Source organism: Vanellus vanellus, assembly GCF_965231255.1.
Source record: "Vanellus vanellus genome assembly, chromosome: 5".
In the NCBI taxonomy this organism is placed as follows: domain Eukaryota; kingdom Metazoa; phylum Chordata; class Aves; order Charadriiformes; family Charadriidae; genus Vanellus; species Vanellus vanellus.
Window position 1 is genome coordinate 82,682,481 of NC_138910.1, and position 7,107 is coordinate 82,689,587.

Here is a 7,107-nt window from a genome sequence, read left to right on the forward strand (position 1 = left end):
CATCGTGTACATTCTTACACATGAGCAATCTGAGGAAAAGGTACTTCCCACGGCTTGCAAATGGCTTTCAAAAACTGGCTTAAGACCCTCAAAAGCACACTATTAATTTATTCATGAGTAAATTAATATGCATAGATCACAGAAGCTGTTACTGTGCTTGTGAGGAAACACAAAACATACCTGCACTGGAGGCAGCGGGGGGTGCCTCCTCCCCAGCCCGTGTGACGTCAGGTCCCGCTGAGCCAGCTGGCACCGCTGGTTTCAACAAAATGCAATCAGGCGAGTGCAGCACCTTATCCATCCTCCTCAAGGCCCCAGTTCAGGACAATTGCTCCAAAATTCAGGACAAGAGGGAACGGCCTCAAGTCGCACCTGGGGAGGTTTAGGATGGATATTAGAATAAATTTCTTCATGGAAAGGGTTGTCAAGCACCGGCAGAGGCTGCCCAGGGCAGCGGTGGAGTCACCATCCCTGGAGGTGTTGAAAAGATGGGCTGATGTGGTGCTGAGGGATGTGGTTTGGTGGTGGGTTTGGCAGTGTTAGGTTAATGGTTGGACTCAATGATCTTAAAGGTCCCTTCCAACAAAAACGATTCTGTGATTCTATTCTATGATTCTCTAATTACCGAATTTCACATATTCAGTTTTGTCTGGTAGTAGTGGAAGTACTGGGGGAAGTTGTTTCCCCCTCTGCATTAAATTGTGAGGATTTATTTGCCCTTCCAACTGTTGAGTAGTTGCTTCCTCCAGTTATCCCATTTCATCAGAACACTACCTGGGTGGAAGTTTGTCGCATTCTGTGCACCACTGCTCATCTTTAAGGAGAGCTCTTTCTTAAACCCAGTCCACCTGTCCTCTTAAGCCACTGCCCTGGTCCAGCTAGCCAAGGTGCCTGTCTGCCTTCCCAGAATTGGATCCCAAGGGCAAACACCTGATGTGGAAAAGGGATGAAGCCAGCGCCAGCGCACGGGGCAATGGTCACCAGCGGTTCCGCTCCCGCTGCGGGAGCTGAGCCCCTTGCTCGCCTCCCCCACACCGCTCCCCCCAGTAGCAGGTTTTCGGGACACACGCTGCTCCCGCCTCGGCAGCCAGCAGCTGAGACCCCCAGCGCTCCGGCAGCTGACGCTGAGACCACGCCGGCACCAGCAGCACCACGGTGCAGCAGCGCCCACGTTGCCAGTCCGAGTCCATTCACTGGTGCCACAGGCACTCACACAGGACCCTCAGCCAGCGATTCATCCTCCCAACACACCCACACACGGCACAGACAGCGAGATCACAAAGAGGGAGACTTCAGAAAAGATTGAATAAGAAGATGGGATTTGATAAGAAGATTGTGGTGATCAGGTGCTGGGCCAGTCGGACACGGGTACTCACTGCCCTCTCTCTACACCACTGCTCCATGTCATACCCCGTCCTGTCTATTCCTTCTCCAGATGCCCTTTCCCTGTACATTCTTCCCTTAATTCACGTAGCTCCACGGGTCCCTTTCCAACATTCTGGACGCCCGGTTTGCATCCTCACCACTTGCAGAGTCCCAGTTCGCCTGCAGTTTATTCAGAGTCAGTTTGTTTCTTGGCTTTGTCTCTGTTATGTTTGCCCGTCAAGTTTGCATCTCCGTATTTTGTTTATGGATTCCCACTTTTTCTTGGTATACCATTTGCCAAGAGCTTTGATCAGATAATCTTACTGAAATACACATTCCCTGATCAACTAGTGTGACCGACTGGGTTGTGTCTCCCTTACCATCTCCCAGACAGGTCTGCATCTCCTTATGTTCTTCTTCATGGCTTCCTCCTCTTCTCCTTCTCCCTTTTTGCATTGAAAAGGTTCTTGACTGGATACCCTTAAAGGAGCAGATACTTTCCTTCCACATACTCTTACAAAATTTTTTTTAAAAAAAATTCAAGACCAAACAAATATTTGTTACAGTGGTGGGGTCACCCATGGCATCTCAGAGACTTGTGTTGGGACACTTGCTGTTCCAGGTACTCATCAATGATTTGGAAAAGGAGAGCAACACTGAAGTGGAAAATTTTGCTGCTGATAGTAAGTTATTTATGGGACTGAAAGAATTTCAGATAAGCCCAGAATAGGTAAATGTAAAATGATATAGACAAAGGTTACAGAGAAATAATTATATACAAAGATGAGCTTTGAGTTGACCATTACATCCCAGGAATCATATTTTGTATCACAAATAATATATAAAAACTTTCATTTCATTGTTCAGAGGTAGTCGTCATAAAAGAGTACCAGAAAATAACAGAAAAAGAGAACAGAACAGAATGGAACTTACACTCTCATCTCTATGCAGGAACACGAGCCACTTTATGATTCTGATTCTCTCACCACAGAAACCAAGACATTGCAGAAAGTGCCCGAAGAGGATTATTCAGCTTGGAAAAGGAATCACTAAGGGGCCATCTTAAGGTTTTTATCTTAAATCATTGACACAAAGAGGATGACTAGGGACTGATGGTTCACTGCCACTTCCAATCCAAGCAGTGGGGACAGCAAATGAAGTCAGCAGATGTCAGGCTGAAAACAAGCAAACTGGAGAGGTTCTTTGTAGTATAAGAAACTAAGCTGTGGTTCCCAACACATTCAAAAAGCAGCTGGTCAAGTTAATGGGAGAGACATCCATGAAGCGTTATTAAATACAAAGACATCACCTCTAGCTCAGGAAACTTCTATACTGGAAATTTTTGGAGGGTAGAAAAAACAAAATTGAAAAAAGTATCACTACATTATTGGTAAATGTTGTCTTCTTGAACCCTTCCCCAGGCGTTCCTCACTGCAACTGCCATAACCAGGATACTACGCCAGATGGACCTTTGATCTGACCTAGTACAAGAATTGGGATTTCGTGGCAAAATGAGCTGTAGCTCTCAGTGTCCCAAAGGGCCGAGTCTTTTGTCACATGAATGTTAGATGAAAAACTCAGCCTTCACCTTCTTACGCCCGTATTCTCACTCCCATTATTCTTATTCCAGGACCTCCAACACAATTTTCTCTCTTTCTTTACTTTTTCACTGCACTTGCCTCGACAGGGCTGTGATCTCAGTGAGTCTGTCTGAATTCTATCTCACGTGGTTCAACAACAGCAGTAGCAGTAATCATTGTCGAATACTGTCTCCCGTGTGGGCACAAGTTCAGTCAGCTGTTACGGAAACTGAACTCTTGTGATTAAAGGCAGAATTTACTTTGAGTTTTGTCATTAGCTGCACTCGATAAAAATAATTACACAGGTTTTACTATAAAATTAATGTCTACAGTGTATCTTACATCAATATCCATTTACATGGTTAAGTTCTTGTACGCTGTTAAATGTTAGCATCGGGATGGTCTTGTGTAGCCACAACTGATATTTTATAACATAAATGTTTATTAAAATCCAGCTTATAAAGGTCTTTCTGCAGCTCCCCCTGCTGTCACTGTGCCGTCAAAACGCCGCTTATGTGGAACTTCAGGTTAAATTCGAGGGATTTTGAGATCTGTTCATTGCAACTGGGCATTTATTAATACATGATTCTACACGGAGAAATATACCAAACATCGTGGCTTGAGGATTGTTATGGCTTGAGAAACCCACAACAACTTATTGCCGTTTAGACCATCACTCTCTCACCTGATTACCCCTCCCCAGCCGGGAAAGGTAATCGGGGAAAAAACAAGGAAACCCAGGACCTGAAGTATAAACAGATTTAATAGAATAAGATTAGATAACTAACATTAATAATAATAAAGAACCTGTATTGATCCCAATGCCAATATAAAGTACACCAGGATTACCCTCAGCCCATTTTGGCTGAAGAAGCTGTGCACTCCCAGCAGGGACAGCCCATGTGGGACACTGAGCGCTGCAGCATCAGGAGGAAGGGAAGGGCTCAAGGCTCTGGCACCGGGGCGAGGAGTTCTCAGGGTGGCAGACATCAAGAAAACCTCCCCAGCAAACTTTCTAATTGCTATGGAATGTGCCGTTCATGGTATGAAATAATCCTGTTGGCCAGCTTGGGTCAAGTGCCCGGCTCTCGCTCCTCCTCAACCCTGCACCTGGCAAGCTCGAAAACACCGAGACCTTGAAACCCACGCACCATAGCTGGCTAGAAAGTAAATATTTTCACAAACTCAGGCACTAGAGTCTTCTAAAAGTGCGGTTTTCCCAAGCATTAGAAGAGAAATTAGTCCTGTGTCTCTCAAACCAGGACAAACATTTCTTTAGCTGCTAAAGTTACTGCTGTATTTTGTAATGTAATATTTTATTGTGTTTACTTGCTAATTTATACATTTCAGCAATAAGCATCAGGTATTCTGGTTGTTAGTATAAAAGAGAGTATTCTCGGTTAATAATGGAATAAACAGTGCATTGTACAATTTTTACTGTAGTAAAAGTGATCAGAGGAATAATAAGAAATATGACAGAGTAGTAAGGGTTTGAGAAAATAAAAAGACAGACGCTGCTTTATCTTGTTTCTGTGAGAAATGTTAAAAACACTAGATACACATAACAGAAACGTCTGTCTATTGTCACTCCTTACACAAACAATTTTAAACCCCAAAATTCGAGTGGTTCAGGCTTTGACAGATGACCTTACCATCTTTCATATCCTTCTTCCCAAATGCTTAGTGGACCCGGACCACTGAATCTTCCCCTCCAGACTGGCTTGGTAGAAACTCTGTTGGCATTGTGAAAAAATCTCTCATTCATCTACCCAAGAAGGAGATGTGAAGAGAGGTAGTGAGAAAACGATTCGAGGGAGCAGAGAAAGGTGAGCAAGGGTACAGCTTTGTAACTGCACGCTGCACTAACTAGTGCCCTTAACCAGGAGCTGGTTCTGGTACTTTACCCTCATTGCTCCTGTTGTTTAGTAGAAATGTCCTTGAATGCCTTTGTCTTGGCTCCACGCATTCTCTCCTTCCTTCTCCTTCCTGGAACTTCTGTTCTTTAACCTCTACAACACTGCAGGAGAGCACAGACAGTTTGCAGCTTTTTAACACAGAAGCTGGTTTCCAGAAGGTACATAGACACCCATCTGCAGATGCAAGTAGCAAATTTCACATGCAAAGATGCTTCTAGGGTAAGGCAAACCCGGAGAAGAGCAAACATTAAGGTGTATTTCTGGCTGAGTTTCCTCAGTTGGACAGTTTCAGACAACCGCCTCCTCAGGCTGCATCTGCAGGAACAGTTTAGTTCAGGCAAGGAGTGTGTGAATCTCCCCATTGTCCCCACTTACTGCGCCTAAATTGATTCACAGAGAGATTTCAAAGCACGTTAACTGAATTTTGGATGAAACTACCTGGAAGACATGATTTAGGAGTGCACCTAATGTGCTCCAACCACTTACTAGGGGGTAATCCATCTAGCCCAAAGCAAAACCCCTCCAAAATGCTTATCAGGCCTTGAATCCAAACATTTCACTCCACAGACCCAACAGTATCGGTCGGCATTACTTCCTCATGTCATCATTCCCTCAGTGTACTGATTTATTCGGTCTCTCAGCTGTAGGGATGTCCTCAACACCATTCAAGCTGTCTCTTTGCCTCAGTGCAAAAAGAGCTTATTTACTTATGGAAGGGTTATGGATCCTAATCCCAAAGGCACCTAGAAATAGCGTGTCTCGATTAAGTAGGACTTAAATCTCTTCCTGCAGCCAGTATATATGCTTAGTGTATAACGTCTTTACGGGTGTTCAGGCACCTGACTCTGTACACTGGAGTTGCTTGTTACCTGTGAGAGTGTGTATTATCATAGAATCACAGCACAGTTTGGGTTGGAAGGAAACTTGAAGATCATCCAGTGCCACCCTCTGCCCTGGGCAGGGACACCTCCCCCCAGCCCAGGTTGCTCCAAGCCCCGTCCAACCCGGCCTTGAACACCTCCAGGGATGGGGCAGCCACAGCTCCTCGGGGCACCCTGCGCCAGGGGCTCACCACCCGCACAGTCAGGAATTTCCTCCTAATATGTCATCTAAATCTCCCCTCTTTCAGTTTAAAAACATTCCCCCTTGTCCCACGGCTCCCCTCCCTGATCCAGAGTCCCTCCCCAGCTCTCCTGGAGTCCCTTTAGGCACTGGAAGGGGCTCTGAGGTCTCCCCGGAGCCTTCTCTTCTCCAGGCGGAACCCCCCCACCTCTCCCAGCCTGTCCTCCCAGCAGAGGGGCTCCAGCCCTCCCAGCATCTCCGGGGCCTCCTCTGGCCCCGCTCCAACAGCTCCGTGTCCTTCTGCTGTTGGGACCCCCCGAGCTGGAGGCAGCACTGCGGGGGGGTCTCCCCAGAGCAGAGCGCAGCAGAGAGGCACAATCCCCCCCTCGCCCTGCTGGCCACACTGCTGGGGATGCAGCCCAGGGTGCGGGGGGCTTTCTGGGCTGTGGTCGCACATTGTCATCTCACGTTGAGCTTCTCACCCACCAACAGCCCCAGGTCCTTCTCCTCAGGGCTGCTCTCCATCCATTCTCTGCCCAACCTGCATTTGTGCTTGGGATTGCTCCAACCCACCTGCAGGACCCTGCACTTGGCCTTGTTAAACTTCATGAGGTTGGCATGGATCCACCTCTCCAGCCTGTCCAGGTCCCTCTGGATGGCATCCCTTCCCTCCAGTGTGCTGACTGCTCCACACAGCTTGGTGTCGTCCGCACACTTACTGAGGGTGCGCTCCATCCCACTGCCCACATTGACAACAAAGATGTTAAACAGCACCAGTCAACCCCTGATGAAAGCTGCTCGTCACTGGGTGCCACTTGGACATTGAGCTGTTGACCGCAACTTTTTGAGCATGGCCATCCAGCCGATTCCTTATCCACCAAGTCGTCCATCTGTCAAATCCATGTCTCTGTCCTCCATGTGCAGGACGGTGCTAAATGCTTTGCACAAGTCCAGGTACATTATGTCAGTTGCTCTTCCCTTATCCACCAACGCTGTCATATTACCCATGACATCAGCTTTTTGTACAGATTCTGAACTCCTCTACCCATCTTTAGAACTTTGTTGTGTGTGTAATCCTAGTTAGAATATGCATAGTAAAATCCATGCTGCATATCTAAAATTAAACTCTTAAAACATTAAAATGAGATGAATATATTTCCTGACATATAATCACAACAAAGGCT